At 41.4% G+C, this 15,361-nt stretch overlaps 1 protein-coding gene across 3 annotated transcripts in view; it reads right to left on the reverse strand.

Annotated features, from left to right (window-relative positions):
- PAMR1 (peptidase domain containing associated with muscle regeneration 1) overlaps nucleotides 1–15,361 on the reverse strand; it is a 55,815-nt gene that overhangs the window by 12,492 nt on the left and 27,962 nt on the right. The window lies entirely within an intron of this gene.

Raw genomic sequence — 15,361 nt, forward strand, 5'->3', positions numbered from 1 at the left:
CTAAAGCAGTAGCACTCCCAAGAACAAGGCACCATAGAAATTCCCCTCATTTTACGGATTACTACAAACATCAAACAATGATTTGGCAGAATCATTTGTGCACTACTAAGCACAAGCCTTGGAAAGAAAAACTGTCTAACATGTAAGCATTAGAGAGGGGCTCTGACTCACTACTCCAAATCAAAACACATCCAGTTAAAGGAGCTCAACATTTCCTCTTAGCTGCGAGTGATCTTCATCAGTATCATCTTTTGCATAAGAATGACAAAAATTCAGCAAAAATCATTCCTAGCCCACGATATTTTTCATAAGAAATATATTCACTCATGTATACGTGTATACACAGGCACATACATAAATGACAGGGAAATAATAGGAGCATAGATTTTCTAAATGTTTTAAATCCTCAGAACACTCGTCATTCCCGTCACGATCTTTGTATTCCCAGTCACTTCTTCATATCTGATTCCGGACATCAATTCACTGCACCACATTTCTATTTCTCTTTTTCAGTGTAAAGTCGCGCTCAGCTTGTCAAACGAAAAAAGATTATTAGAAACATCTGTACATCACTTGGAGTACTCCTTTTTATCATAAATACAGGCTTTGCTTGTACTCCAGTTCTGCCAAACAAATCTTTTGGTGCTTTTGTATTCTAGGTCCATCCTGGAAAAAACTTACCCAAGCTACACTTACTTTTTACCCAGAAACTGTGAGTATTTGTTCTTGTTCTGCCTCCTAAGTGATTAAGATATTCCGTTTCTAGCCCTTGTGATTTGCTCTGCTTGCCAGACTTTCTTTAGTTTCTCTGTGCCAACGTTACCCAGCTGGAACAACTCTGGCTTTACTTATGAGATAAATTCAGCATTTTGTGCACAGATGCACTTAGGAACTATGGCCTAGAGTAGAGGATATGGAGGCAGAAGGTCATGAGATCTAATAGCTACATAGCTACAAAACTGCAGTCATGGGTAAGTTGCTTCATTTGCTGCATCTATCAAAAGGGAGCACCCCTTTCCTCACAGGGATGTTATAAGCATTAGTTCATATCCACTCGTGTCACAGAGTCACTGTGGGGTTTCTCTGATTGCAAAACAGCCAAGTGCTATTAACAGACATGGCCCTGCTGTTGCCCGTGCCTCTATCTGCTGGTTGTCTGTTCTCTTGTAACACTGGATACCATGTGGTCTGTCCCAGTCTGTGAACTGTGCCACTGGAAGCATAGGTTGTCACTTTATATTCTATTTAGATAGTTATGTAAGGTCATTCTTTCTCTCTACAAGTTTAACATGGTTTTGAACACTGAGATGTTCCCTGCATCTCTATACAACAGCTGAGCTGGATTTTCAGCTGTATTATCTAGCCTGACAGTCACACACAGTTGATCTAGTATCTGCCTCCACTGTTTTGAATTTGAGCTCTATAGCTTTCTTCCCCCTTCAGTTTGACTTGCCTTTAACCCCTTTCAGCTAATGTGTTTCAGGCAGCTCTTTCACACTGAATGCCTTTACTTGTGAATACTTCAGGCAATGGAGTTTTGAATAGTTTATTGTGAAGGGAATCCTAGCTTCTTGTGTGCTTCATCCAATTTGCTCTTTCTATTTGGGGATGGCTTCCCATCAAGAGTATGAATTCGATGGGTTCTTACATCTTTCAGAATGTGCAGTATATTCCACTGCATTTTAGGACAGCCTCCTTTGCCTGAGATATCTTACTGAAGACTTTCAACATTTTCTCCTCATGTAAGACTATACCCAGCTCTCCAACAGACATTTCTTAAAAGACAAAGAGAAAGAAAACCAAGAATATTTCCTAAGTGTCATTCATACCTAGCTCTGGTTACATAACTAGCCCTCTGGTTACACACAATAGCCGAAAAATCCAATCATCTGAGCAGACTCAATTCCCTTTAGTTTCCAAGCTCTGTAAAATATCTGACATAGTGTCAGCTTCCCTTGCCTAGGAAAAATGGGCCAGATTCTGCTACCCACTGAGCACTTTTGAATATCAGACCAAGCAGTTCTCTCTGCTTGGTCCAGCTTTGACAGCTATGAGGGCCGGATCTCTTCACATGTGCCATCTCTCTGCCTACACTTACCCAGCCACAGCCATCCCCACTCCACCTTGTACCCTCTCCCAGCGATACCTGTGCCTGGTCCAGCCCAGTTGCTATGGCAGAGGTGGGGCTGTGAGCCCTTTGGGTAGCATTTCCACAAGAAGCAGGTGGTGGGTTCATCAATTATTCTATCAGATGGTAATGGACAACCAAGTATGAAAGAGATTTCATGAAAGGTTTGCCAAAAATGTCTGAGTAACTCAGGAACTATGTCTGAGCTGATCCCATTCTTTATGCCATAGTGCCATCACATCTATAAAGATTCTGGGTTCTTTATATCCAGAAAACCATGAGAAAAAATTGAGAAAATTCAGGGGAAGGTGAAATTAATGTCAAGGAAAAATAATCTTGAGAAGAGACTAGGAGCTAAAAATGATCACTCTGGTCATGCAAAACTTAAAGATTTCAATAATCTAAGAGCTAAGACCAGAAAGGATGCAGTAAAACATCTAAACGGTCTAAAGGAAGACTAAGAGGTATGTTTAAGCGGGATAAAATTAAGAGCAGAATTCTTACTCAAAAAAACTCTGTAAAAGTCTCCTTGATGAGTGCTCAAAAGGCAGAGTAGGATGTAAATGGAAATGATATGTCTCAGCATCTGAAAACTGAAAATCCAGCTAGAAAAACAATGAAGTACATTTTGGAGAGAGCAGGCCAGCACTACCAGACACGTTTTGAGCTCAGGGACTTCGTTAATTTTCATTTTTCCATGCTTTGCTACACAGTGGTGTTTGTCAAAAGTTCCACAATTAAACCATACGGGCATATAGTTGCCACTTTAGCGTGTGAGGCAACTAGTGACTTGACAGAGCTCTGTATAGTTCATAAGAAAGCAAAGTAGAAAGGTGTAAAACTTGTTGGCTAGAGACAGCTTTAGCAGAAATGCTGAACCATGGTAACTGCTGTTAGGAGAATAAAGGGCAGAACTGCCTCAAGTGTCTATGTAACAAACTCACAGACTCCCAATTCATTACCCTTCTTGTCTCTTACTTTGTGTCTTGAAAAAGAAAAAAAATCTTTCTGTCCCATATGAAACATAAAAATGGCTCCACATTTTACAGATAACTTTCTGCAGACTGAGAAGAACTAGATTAGAGGAACAGCAAGTTCTTGAATTTTTAAGTAAATGTTCCATTATTAATAAAAACAGCGCAAATTCCTCTCCCTTTTCAATTATAACTAGGAGACATTCCTCAGATCTGAATTATCTGCCATTTAGAAATAGTTTCATGCTCATTTCATCACCAGTGAGATAAATTAGATGATCTCTAAGGCTACATTATTCTCTCTTCAATGTCCTTCAAGTATTGCCTGATAAAATTATCATTTGCTCTTGTCCCAGGATCCTTTCATTAAACGAACACAATTTTTTTCTGCTGCCTTCCTCTCAGCCACTTCCTTGCTAAATAATATATACCCCCTCGCATAAATCATACATTATCTCTAAATTTTGCACATCCTATTCAATAAAAGATTGCATACCTGAAATAAATCTCATTTCTCGTTGTTGTTACTTATGCAAGGTTTACATCTCCATTTTTGTCCTCCCTGGAAGACTGGGTGGAAATGCTAGTAATTTTATGGACTTGACAGAGGATTTTTTAATGCTGCTACTGCTAAATAAATTGATTTTGTTGCATATTCCCAAGTCAGAGTTTGGATTTCAGACTAACGTGTGCTAATGTATATAGCACATTTTGATTTTTTTAGTGGTTTTGGGGAAAAGTTTTCTATTCACTTGTAGTATTGCTTTCACATAAGGTGTGCTGGCAGGCTCAGTGAAAGTCAAACTCTGAAAATGGTCACATTTCTGCACTTGGTGATGGACTAGAGAGTAGAGCATCTTGGTTCCGCATATACGTCTTCTGCAGCAAGAGAGCTACAGACCTGCTCTGGGACACACAGTGCCATCGTCCCAGACAAAACCAGACTAATCATTGCCAGAGAAAGCCTGAACAGAATTTGGGTATTTTGTCAGGAGAAAGTCTAACTGCCATCCTTTTCTCCTGGGAATGATACCATGACCTAGCATGCTGATAAAGGCCACAGCTGCTCCGTAGCCAGAGAAGAGATACACAGGGAACCTTAGCATTAGGATTTTAGATATTGAGCCTTAGGGATTTCTGGCTCCACAGCAGTCTGGCTGGCAAGGTGTGCTGGAGCCAGAGAACCATGGAAGCCCTAGAAGTCACAGCCCCAAGATGTCATTCCTGGAAGGAGCATAACATGCAGAGGATGTGAAATTGGAAGCGATTTTTTTTTCCTCTGATTAAGTAAATAATTTTCAATTTGAAAAGTAAATGTACAAATACAAAATCATTCTAATATTCATTTAGGTCAAGAATTTTTGCAATTTCTGCCTGTGGCCAGCCATACTGAAGTCAATAGTGATGACTCCCATCAAGTTTGATTTTTAGCCTATAAGCCTCTGATTTTAGCAAAATCTTTTTCTTGGTTTAACTTTTCTTGTGATGGTAAGTCTTACTACCTGAGTATCATCATATAGCTGTTCATAGTCTTTGTATTTCTGAATTTTAAATGAGCGTCTCTGCATTTCACTGCTGAGCTGTAGCACAGAAATATTACGTGATTTAGCAGAAGGCAAAGAGTGAGTAAGCGGCAGAGCTAGGAAGAGAGCTGTTATCTCCTGATACTCCTACTAAGTTTATCAGTAAACTGACCCAGCTTTGTGCAGAAGTCAGCATTAAATAGCTATACCATTACATAATCCTACACATTGCTCTCAGTAGTGCTGTTTGTACTGAGGCGATGGAGCCAATATGGAAGCAGATAGCTCTGCGCTGAATGCAAAGCACTGAAGTTATGGAGGAATCACCTGCAAGCAACCTAGCAGTTACTGCGGTGTAGTGGGATGCCCTTTGCACATCAGAGCATTGCCCTCAGTCTTTCAAGGAATTTCCTTTTTGCTCAGCAACTTGCTGAATCAACAGGGCCATTCCCCTTTCATAGTTCTGCAATTAGCCTGTTTTAAATCTTTCGCTTTGCAATGCCCTGCAAATAAAGAGCTTTTCAGAATTCAAACTTAGAGAATTCGTCATTTTCACTCAGAGCTTATTTTCTAGTCTACGCCCTTGAGCTCTGAGTTCACATAAATCTCTGACACCATTTATTCCTATATTTATCCCTTCCGACCCCAGTACACACCCACAGGTGAGGATGCCCCAGGTTCTCAAAGGGTTTGCTGCCAGAAAAGATCTGTTGTGGGGGAAGACTCAGATAGCTCTTCTCAGACATCATCCCTCTGCAGCTTGGCATAGCAGCCCAGAGATGGCTAATGCCTAACACATAAGCCCACAGATACTAACTTTAGTCAAAAGCATAAGGACACTGGCTGTCAAAATGTTTCTGGAACAGCTGTGTCCTCATAGGGAGGGAATGATATGAGGGAATTCTGGAGGCTGAGGCTCAGACTGCTCAGGAGAATTCCTTTTTTATTTCTCCTTATAAGCAGCGAGCAGGACATTCAGTCAAGTATGTGACTTAGGCAGTGGGTTTGATGAAATAGCTGCCTTGATGTGTCAGGTCACACTGCAAGGAGGGAACCTGCCTCCACATTCATGCTTTAGAAGCCACAGCCTCCTGCTCTGGCTCCTTTCTGTCTTCAAAGCTCTCTGCAGGCCAGGATCGTGGGCACCATAAGCCTGTTGATGGCCACACTGGGTACCCGAGGTCTTGCAGCAGGACATTGGTTACAGCTGCCATAGTCCTGGAGCAGAAGGATGTTGCTGGTGGATAATTCCATGCAGGTCTCATGCCGAGTGACTGACATATAAGAAACCTGCTCTGACTAGCACCTCATGGAGCAAGCTGTGTTAGTTGTGGTGGGAATGCCCTTCTCTCTGTGACCCTGCTGACACCTTTCTAGAGCTGTAATCATTTCAGCTTTGTTCCTACAAGGAGCTCCATACACAGAGAAAGAGCCTGGCATCCTCTTATGCTCTCAAGATCAACTCTCAGCTCCAGCTCTCCTGAATAAATGGTAACAGACACTTCAGGGATCTCCCATAAGGGCATTCCCTTTCTTGCCACCGCCTCCTTAAAGCTCCCACCTCTCCCACACTGGAGATCACTGCTGACTAGGAAGCCACGCACTGACAAGCAGCCCAACTGCTCTCTGCAAGACTCTGGCAAGAGCTGGATGTGAATGACAGCAGACAAAGATCAAGGCCATCAGCTTTGCTTTGTGACAGTCATACTTCCCCCATAGCAGGAGCAGTCTGCTGGGAGCTAAACTGCTTTGGAGGGCAGGTGCTCTTGGTTAGGACTCCGAAGGAAATGCTTCACAGGGGGTGGTGTATGTACACAGGTCATGCCAGAGCAGGCTGGTGATATCTGGTTTGCTTGCCTGTCTTTGTTGCACCTCAGCACTTACTTTTCAGAGCTGGCAGGCTCTGGGTTTTAGGTGAAAGAAGAGAAGGGTTGCAAATCTACAAGCAGAAATTAGAAGGTGCTGATCAAGGAAAGCGAAGATTCATAAGGCTTAGATTGAAAAAGTTTGGGTTTTTTTAAAAGCAAGATTCTCAAAGCAGAGAAAAACAGACATGCAAATACTGTAGCAGAACCTCTACAGGAATGGGCAAGGGCACTGTGATAGAAAGGTGTTCACAGTGGTAGCACAGTTTTTTGGAATAAGTAAAGCCTTGGACTTCAAAGAACAGCTCTGAACAGCTAAAACCACATGCCCAGGCAGCATGACTCTGCCCCTGCCATGCTTGTCACTCCACTTAGCACCGAGCGGTTGAGGCTTTATGCAGGAGCCTCCTACCACCAGCCTCTACCCCATCACAGGCACTTTTGCAAGCCAGGCTCAGGTAATAACAGCCAGCTCCACAAAGGTGCCCATGTGACAGTGATTTCAGAAACTGTAAGAGCTAACAAGTGTTTAAGTGTCTTTGAGGAACCAGCCTTTGGCATCAAATACAAGCACTGGATGAGCAATGTGGATTCTTCCCCAAAAATGCCCCCCCCCCCGGTTGCATTAGCTGTCATTCAGCTTGCAAGACAGCAAGAATTTTGGGTTAACTCTCTCTGTCCTTCCTCTCGTGCTTCAAAAAAGAGAAAACTATCTGCCCTCCACTGTGGCTCTTGTAATGACACATTCTCTCAGTTGCATGCCCAGCTCCAGCCACGTCTCATGCAGAAATGCTGAGACGACAGTTTACCACTATGATTTTTGGTCCTGGAAGCTCAAAAGCTCCTCTCACTGTTGACCTTTGCCAGTCTTCACATTAATCCTGGAAATGTCAAAGTAAATCATAACAAGAGCAGCTCATCAGCCAACCCCAAGTACTAGAGAGTGTAGATTTCCAGTCCTGCTTTCTGGGCCTCCTCAATTTTGCAGCAGTTCCACCAGCTAGGAATAATTGCACAAAACTATGACATAATCCCTACTGAAATTCAAATCTTTTCATTCCCTTCCAGCCAATTGGAACTCACCCCTGATGTTTTCCAGCTCCCTGCTTCCGTGAATGAGACAGTATCCATGTGAAAATATGCTTGGATCACCCACTGTGATTTATTCATCCGGAGGCAATTTGGAGGTTGTTCCTTACAATTAGACACTTGATCTTTATCAGCATTGTTCTTAGCCCTTAGAAAGTTGTGTCTCTGGATACAACCTTTCCGGTACTAGGATGGCCTACTTAATTATACAACTGGACCTGTTTGTGCCTGGGATACTGGACTGAGCAAGTCCTAATGATCCTCAAAATACACTTTCTCTATTATCAGCAAGAATTAATATATAGAATAAGTTCCCCAATGTGTGTTTTGGAAAACATCACAATATCATACTGCAGGGGAGAGCATCATCTGCTCAGAGGGAAGATTGTAGGGCCACAGAGAAGCTGATACGCTCATTATTATACTAAATTACAAAGGAGAGTAAATTATCCTGAGGTGTTTCATTTTGGAGATGTCAGCTTTCCAGCTAAGCAGGGACAAGCCTCGGCAATGCTGGATGAGAAAGACACTCTGAAGAAATTCATGTTGCTTTGAAACTATGTTTGTGACCGTGCATTAGCTATAACAGGAAAACCATTTCATGATGTAGATTCACTCTTTTGTAGCTGATAACATAGTTTATTCAGCCTTTTGCAGGGATCTAAGCTGGATTTCAGACAGAACAGAAGATCTGGCATTGCCTGTTTAAGAAAAAGAGATCAAAATTACCAAGTGTTGAGATGAGGGTGTAGGGAAAAGGAAAATGAAGGGAATTAAAAAGCAGGAGAGTACTAAAGAAGTAGAAGGGGAATTTGATTGGCTGTGAAAAGCAGTTGCTGAGCTCTTGAAACATACAAAGAGAAGTATGGGAGCCATAAGAAAGAGCAAGTGGGATACCATTTGTGTCATCATTCCTACCACCTGGGGCCATCCTGCTTTGGTAGTGTTTTGTATCAGCTGCAAACAGCGTGCAAGGCAGTGGAATCATGCCCATGAGTACAACAAAGGGAAGCATGTGAGGTACCTGGCTCAGAGATGTTTGAGTGTAAAATCCTCAAGGAGGAACAAAGCCTTTCAGTGAACTTTGGAGGTGGGAAAAGAGTGAAACTGTCAGCGTTTCAGCATGCTGGTTATTCCAGGAAGCTTTCAAAGTAGTTTTAAGGTTACCCCAAAGCAGTGCAAGAACATGCAGTATGTACATTTGCACCTAAGAAGCTATGAGCTGTGGATCGGTTGTCTTCAGAGAGAACAAGGAGCAGCTGGAGACAGAGACCTCAGATCTATAATCTACCCTGGGTCTAATTTCTTCTCGATCCAAAGAAATCAAAAGACACATGCCTTCAGCTAGGAAGCAGAAAACATCTCCATCAGCAACTTACAGCTGTATACCAGCCTCTGCAGTCTGCAACTTTTGCAAAGGGTAGGAGAGACCCCAAAGTGTGGTCGGTGATGCAGTGCTTTATTTTTGGCTTGCTGTGCAATTATTCTGTCCTGAAAAGTTGATTTGTGCCACATGTTAGAGCAGACCTGTGAAGATGACTTTGTCTCCTAAGAGATGTACTGACAAAGCAACGAGGAAAAGCATTTGTCCTGACCAGCATGGTGAGAAGCTTGGGCCAAACTGTCCTCCTATAACACTGACTGATCTTTTCACATAGCAATCATACCAGGGAGAGTTCTATGAATAGTTTTACTCTGAGATGTGTTAGCAGACAGAGGAAAATGCTCAGGACTGTTTTGGGGTGGGGGAAGTGGAGATTTCCTATGAATTGATTTAATGTGGTTCAGAAATACATCTCTTTTCCTAAGACAAGATTATCCTTGGATGGATTTCACCTCAGAAAAGACAACTTCGGATTGAGATGATAGCAATTCCTGGAGCTATGCCTTGGGCAGGATATCATGTTCTTTACCAGAAAGTTATGTACCAATTATCCTTTTTGAAAAGCTTAAAAAATTGGCTACTTAATAGACATCAAGAAAATAACAAAGGGACAGGAAGAATTATCAATAAAGTCATTACCTTGTCTCTTTAAGCCTTGTTATCAGCTGTAGTTACTCACTGGTGTTTCAAAACACTGTAAAATATTATGGAATCAAGCACTGCTAAATGATATTAACAACTTTCTCACGGAATGCATGACTTACTCAGTCTAATAGTTGCATTGACAGAGCTGAAGGAAAGAGCAGTCCTAGGGACAAGTGTTTTGCAGTCTGACTCACTAGCAGCAGTTGTTGATCGTTTTGGAGATTTGTAGTAATTTCCAACCTCAGCCAACAACTGCATTCTTCTTTTAGGTGTTCCTGCACTCTTGATGGAGCATCTTGGCCGTTTGTTTAACAGGACCTGAAGAGCTTTAGCTTGCAGCTCAGTGAAGAAAGGTAGCCCAAAATGGATGGTAGGTACCAGGCGTAATGTTTGTTGTTTTGGCAGTTGCTAAGTAAACATTTCTGACATCCTTCTAACCAAGGGAGAAAGCTCCAGGAAATATACTGAACTTAAAAGTGAGAGCAGAACTCTCTATCCCCATCTCAAGCTAGGCCCTTTGAATTCATGCCTTAGGCACCAAACAATACAGATCACATACCTTAAACATACAAATCTCCTGGAAGGAAACACACTGTATCAAGGGGCAGCAATGATAACAACCCACAAAATGTCACAACATTCTGATCAGCTCAGGAGAATAACAGAATCCCACCAGAACTGAACTCTGACAGTGACTTTTTAAAACATCTCAGAGGACCACAGTACTATTGTTTTACCCAGTTGTGCAGAGAAATGTGGGCCAGCTTCCTGTATGACTGCACTAGCCATGTCTTCTCTGCAGGAGTATCTTACCCTGTCTGAACAAACTGCCCCTTCTGAACAGTCTCGCTCATAAAGAGCAGTTCTACTGAGTAACAGCGCTCAAGGCAACTGTAGCATCAAGCAGTGATGCTACCTTGCTTCTCAGATGAAGTCCCAGGAAGGTTCTGGAAGACAAGAAAACAATGAGAGTATCTTGCCTGCGTTCACACTCCAGCTTTGCAATATGACAGGCTAAAGTGTTGTGCTTATTTAAGCCTTTGCCTGTTAACAAGTTTGAAAAACCTGGGAACCGATGCTTTCCAGTTAAAGGTTTTTTCTGATGTATGGGTCTCAAGGAAGCTGAACCATTGTACAGTGATCATGGAAAAAGGCCAGTAGCCTTTACTCCTCAGCAGCTCCATGTACATATGTGTTTTGGCAGCAGGAGATGGTTTCTTATTTCCCATTCTAAACAGGCATGCCTGCAGGGAGCACAGGAGCAATGTGATGGAGAAACAGTGGCATTGCTCTCACTTTCTTGGCATAGCCACCAAAAAAAAACCAACGTGACAACAGTGGGGAAGAATTCTGTCCCTTTAAAAAAGCTGTAATAGCTACTTTCCACTGAAAAGAAATAAAAAACAACAAATAAACAAAATGATGGCAGTGCTTGGAAAAGGAAAACTAAGAATCAGATTTAATTTTCTTTTCAGAACATTTTCCCTAACTTGAATAGGACTGATTTCAAGCCCGGAGAGACAAGAAAGTGCTCAGGGGGATTTTCTTTCACCTGAAGTTGTCTACTATAATTATGCAGCGTATGCTTGGCTTACCACATGCAGGCTGCAAATGGCAGAATATATACCAGTGATTATGGCACTCCTTAACCTACTACTGAGGATCTTTCTGACAGAAGAAAAAAAAAGGCACACCCTTAGAAAGCTCTACATTGCATGTCCATGGTTAGGTAAGAATACTAGAAACTTTCCCCTGTGCTGCCTCATCCTAGAATCTACTGGGATTAAAACTCTGTCTAGGCTACGCCAAGTACTGACAGCTGGGCTCATTTCTCCTGCAGCAGAAGAAGAAGGCAGGGAATGGTGCAGTGTTAATACTTTCTCCCTGTTTAAAACATCAGTCGGTCAGTTAAGGGCAAGGGTATCCCTAAGAACCATCTCAAGTCAGAGTTTAATAGGGCAGAGAAGGATGGAAGGGGATTATTTCAGCAGCAGGGAAGGGTCTGAAAGCTATATTGAGAGGCTGATTGGAACATGGTAAGGCCAGCGCTAGAAACATCAAAGGCTACAGCATGGAGTTAGTTCATACAGCTTAGCCAGCTGGATTAGACCCGTCATTAGGATGCAGAACAAAGCTTTTCTTCTTGGCAAACAGGAGCAAGAAACAGAATGAAAATGGAAATCGGTTCTGAGTCCTGAATTCCCTATTCAACATGAGATCCCTTATTTGCGTAGGAACTCTAGTTTGCCTGGCTTTGTTTGAAATAAAGGTAACAGGAAATTTCAGGGCAGGATGAGGTCAAGGTCCCTTGCTTTGGGGACAGTGGGCCCTGGGAGGACTCTTGAGCCAGAATGCCCTGTCCTAGGAGGAGAACAAGCAGAGGGGGAAAATATTTGCCATGGGGTACCAGGCTACCATCTCACCATAGCTGCATCCTCAGCCGGCAAACTCAACACTGAGACTTTAGAAAAGGCCTTTCTAAGTTTGAGATGACCAAGCAGTTGTTGAGATGACCATACAGTGTCACTCACTGATAGTCTGATAGTCGTTAGTTTTTCCCTATTATATCTTTTGAGGAAGCTGCTGCTCTGTTTTAGAGTTTTGCAGACTGAGAGAATTTTTGATGCTTACCACATCTCTGACTGCAGAGTTATTTGCATTAAAATCCACAGAGGTCAGACAGAGAAGCCTGAACTAGATCTCAGTTGTGTCAGCATGGTTCAGGGGTCACTAGGAGGAGTGTGCAGGTATGCTGCAAATTCAGTTTAACATCAGGAAGAAGTCCAAGAAGTCTACTTACTGTATCAAGCTAACAAACCATTCCTATGTGTAAAAAGGTATTTGTTGCTTGTTGCTAAGCTTTTTCTTAGTACTGTGTTTTAGGAGAGAAGAAGAAAGGAAAGATCTCACTGAATTGGTTAGCATCTGTTTTACAATTTCTTACAGATCCTTTCTTAAAAACAATCTCTGGAATGTAATCAGACATTTAAATTAAGCATTTCTTGACCTTAAGCATGACTGATTGAAATATTAATGGCTGCTAGAAAGAAATGTGCCTGCATTCCAACTCATGGTGTTCAAGCCTTTAGATCATTGTATTCCATCAGACTGGAAACAAATAGTCTTCTACTGTCTGCCGCAGTAAAAGAGAGAAGAGAGCACTAGTAATCAGCAATCTGTGCCTTTAATCATTTTATTAATATTGCAAATTGCAACTGACAGAACAATTAGGGCTGCATATTACCCCAGGAAAGCAGCTCGGCCAATGTTGATGATCCTATTAAAGAGATGGAATTTACTTTAACAGAGGAAAAAATAGGTTCCTTGAGGTTTGTCTTGTTATAGTGATTTCCATAATTCCCACAGTGACTCCCACACCCTTGAAACTACACTCAGAAACAGATAAAAAGATAGACTCGCATTGTGATGATAAGGGACTTAGAAGTTCTCTGGTTCTGTCATGAAATGCCTATTGCTAAATTTGTTTTACCTGGCCTCAACTCTTTGCTCAATGAGATAATCCCTCACTTTCCCCTCCTCCAAAGTGAACCCCTTGGATTTCTCTAACTAAAACTCTCATCTCCTCTGGCTACCTTCTGTTGCTCCACCTCAAATCTTCTACATCCACTTAACATTAAGGGTCTCTAATTTTCTTCTCTCTTTTCCATTTTTCATCAACATAAATCCATTGACTCTAATGGGATTTTACCTTACTCCAAGAAAACCAGCCTGAAAGAATCAGGCTCACAGTGTCCAAGATCATATTCAGCATTCCAAAAGCGACCATTTTACGAGTGTTTATTCTACAGAAATAAAATTATTACCTTGGTTTGACCTCACAAGTCACAAGAAAGACAGCACTGTTGCTGCAAACCTAACAGACAGAAGATCCTGAGCATGAAGTGATCTCCCTTTAACATTTAAACTGCAGTACTGTTCAGGAAACTATGTGACTAATTTTAAAATAATTATAGCTACAGATGCATTTTCCAGTTCTTTTTGCTCTTAGAAAACAAACCAAACTTTAGTTTTCTGCTTCTTTTTCCTCTATACACTGGAAAATACTTACGATACGTTTTGGCAAAACTGAAGGAAATATTAAAAAAAAAAAACTTATTTGAAGCCAGAAAGAACAGATTTCCCATAATGTTTTCCCAGTGTGAGATTTGTTATTCATACATAAGAAAAAAAGTCAACCTTTATGTATGATATGGTAGACAAAAATATAGGAATTAAATATTTCCCAGCTTAAGTGAAAGTCCAGCGTACAGCCACAAACATTAGGCAGTAACAGTATTTTATCCAGCTGCTCCGTTATTTCAAAATTCAAGCTAAAGGATTCCTCTCAAGATAAAGATCTTACTACATATACTTTTAAGTATCTCCTCCCTATGTTCTGTTACTACATACAGCCTTTATTGTTTACACTAAGACAGAAGCCTCATCCTATTGTTTATTCTCTACTTCCTTTGTTGTTTGCTGCTTGTGTTACATGGCTGAAACTTCTATGCTGGAAATACAGAAGTAGAAGAATGTGAGCTTTCTTACATTCCTTGACTGTAGTGTAAAGCCTGCCAAAACTAGGGTTGAGGTTTGCTGGAAATTTAATTACTTTGAAATTTAGGTTGGTTCTGAATCAGACGGGAATGTTTCTTTCATTCTTTCTTTCTTTCTTTCTTTTTTTTTTTTTTTTTTTTTTTTTTTGCATTTCTCTCCTGCAAACAGGAATATAATCTCACTGAGCAACTGCAAGGAACTTCAAGTTTCCAGTCCGTAAATGACCTGCTACTGGCAGCAAAAGGGTTGTTAGCAGAAGAGCCTGCCACATTAGCCCTTAAATCATGAATTCTCAATTTTCAGCAGCCCACTTTTTACCAAAAAACATATCAGAAATCTGTGCAATCTGGTAGAATGTGGCACGATGTTCTGAACCAAAACTTTTTCGGCTTTATATAGGATGTAAAACTACTCCTCTTCTGGTCTGCTGGGAGAAAAAGTCAAGTCTTATGAGCTGGTTCTGGAACCATACAAATCTAAAGATCTTGTATCTCAAAATAATCCATTTAATAATATATGGCAGTACCATGTCACTATGATTTAACTTCCCTGATGAAGTAAAAGCAATTTCAGGACAGAAATCTATTACTGAGGCTGGTACAAGTGTGGAAAAGGTTTTGAAGTGGTAAGGTTTGGTGCACATTGGCTATTCTGAACTAGAATTTTAAACTCTTAAAGCAGGCAAGGCATTGTGTGCTTTACAGCCAGAACACTGCCCCAATAGTGGCACAGTAAGTCATACACTCTGTCTTGGGACAAATGCAGCCCCAGTTATATTTCACTGTTATCACTGGAATCCTCCAGAGTCAGCTGGAGCTCTAGCTCAGTGGCTTTAAATTTTGCATACTGCTCCTTTCAGTCTGTAGATATGATAAAGCCTTTATTGTAGCATATATTGCACAGTTCTTACTCCTTCTTGCTCTTTAAAGCCCAGTTAGATGAAGTCATTTGCCCAAGCATGAAGAAATAAAAACACTAAACAGACAGTGAGTTTGATCAGATTTGAATCCAACAGCATTCAATTGGCAGAACAAAATCACGTGCATGACTTATACATACACTGAGGACCACCACTACAGACAGACAGAATCAACTTTTTTGTTCATTCTGACCCCAAGGCTCTGTCATTCGTGGTGCCAGTGTTCTACCTTTCAGATGGCTATTAAGGAAAACAGACATCCTAGAAATGACTCTGG

Source organism: Numida meleagris, chromosome 6 (assembly GCF_002078875.1).
Source record: "Numida meleagris isolate 19003 breed g44 Domestic line chromosome 6, NumMel1.0, whole genome shotgun sequence".
Lineage (NCBI taxonomy): Eukaryota > Metazoa > Chordata > Aves > Galliformes > Numididae > Numida > Numida meleagris.